General features: G+C 33.0%; 1 protein-coding gene across 3 annotated transcripts in view; it reads right to left on the bottom strand.

Moving 5' to 3' along the window:
• Positions 1–1,778, bottom strand: part of Zdhhc15 (zinc finger DHHC-type containing 15) — a 215,736-nt gene that overhangs the window by 49,509 nt on the left and 164,449 nt on the right. The gene's annotated exons all lie outside the window — the stretch shown is intronic.

The following is a 1,778-nucleotide window of genomic DNA, read 5'->3' on the forward strand; positions in this document are numbered from 1 at the left end:
GGTCCAGTACTTTCTCTACCACAAACTCTTCAGGTTCTGCTTCCTCAACTTTTTTACTTTTTCCATTTTGTTTCTTTCCCATTTTTTGCAATGTAGTTTTATTGGAGGCCATTTTTCTCTGCAGACTTGAAGAGTTCACCGCCTCGGACGCTCGGTCGCGGGTCCGCAGTCTCGGCCTGCGCGCCTGCAGCTCCACTCGCACCCGAGCGCCTCGTTTGTCCTTTTTCTTTAGAACTTATTCTGCATAAAAGGCCTTGTCTTTTTCTTCAACTGTATATTCACAGTGCTTGCAACAGTGCCTCAAATACATTAGCCAGTTTATAAAATTAGAATTATAGAAGTTTTTAAACATACACTAAAAATAGAAGTCTCAATATATTGTAACTTTCTGTAACATCACCTAGCCTCAATAATTATTAACAATGTACCATTTTTGTATAACCTGTTTCTTCCCATGTCTTTTTACTTGAGCATTTGTATGAAGCTGTTTTAAAAACTATGACTATTATATTACTATTCTAAAATTAACAATATGTCATTAATATTATGAATTGTCCACATATCATTAAAATTTTCCCACTTGTCATATGTTATCAATAAATACTTGTTGAATACATGATGAACAAGTGAATATAAGTATTTGATAACACACTTTCCAAACATAATCTTCTCAGAATTTTTAGGATGATTTGTACTAAGAGCCTTGGTTTTCAAAATTTAAAAGGTGAAAAATTAGTTCAACAGTTACTATTCTACATGAAGATGATTTAAGAATAAAATTCTTTGGTGGATATTTACAAGACAAATGAAAATTTAGTTTTCCATATATACTTGTACTAGGATGTTTAGAGTAGATTGATTTGACAGGCAATTGCTAACAACTCATATATATTCATCAGCTAGTGAATGGATGAAAAAAATGTATATTTGTACAACATAATGCTATGCTGCAAAGGAACAATATGCACAATGATATGAATGAATCTCAAAAAGGTTGTGTTGAAATAAAAGAAACCTGACACAAGAGTACATACTATATGGTTTCACTTATATTAAATCCTACAGAAGGCCAAACTAATCTTCAGTAAAATACTATCGAAACACTGGTTATTTGGAACAATTGACTGGAAAAAGGCATGACAAGTTTTTGGTATGATGGAAATGGTTTCAGGGATTTTGGTTACACAGGTCTATTTTTCAAAACACATGGAATTGTGTACAGTTAAGATTTGAGCACGTTTTATATAGAAATTTTATCCCTAAATTAATGAGAAAATGTTGAGGTAGATGTGAATTGGTATCTTCCATTTACTTTGAAATGCCTAAGAAAAATAAGATGACTTAACTGAAGATGGATTAATGAGATGGATATGCAGACAGACGTATGATGAAGGACACATAAGCACCTAAAAGATAAAGCAATGTAATAGTGTTAGTTGTAAAATCCAGTGTTGGTTATTTCAGGTATTCATAATTCTTCCAACTTTGATCTATGTTTAAAAATTTTGGTTTCCTATCCAAGTTCTAACCACACCTGACCCTTTTTAGCTTCCAAGATCACACAAGATTGGGTGCATTCAGGGTGGTATGATCATGTTATTTTTATACAATGGAGTATTAATCAGCTATAAAAAAGCTGAACTTGAGGCTTTTATAGGCAAATGTATGCAACCAGAGACCATACGTATAAGCGAAGTAAATCAGATCCACATGTATAAACATTGTATTGCCTCCCTGGTGTAAGAACTTGAAAGAGTAAATACAATCTGAAAGGTACA

The sequence above is a fragment of the Octodon degus genome, unplaced genomic scaffold (genome assembly GCF_000260255.1).
Source record: "Octodon degus isolate 3935 unplaced genomic scaffold, OctDeg1.0 scaffold00301, whole genome shotgun sequence".
Classification (NCBI taxonomy): domain Eukaryota; kingdom Metazoa; phylum Chordata; class Mammalia; order Rodentia; family Octodontidae; genus Octodon; species Octodon degus.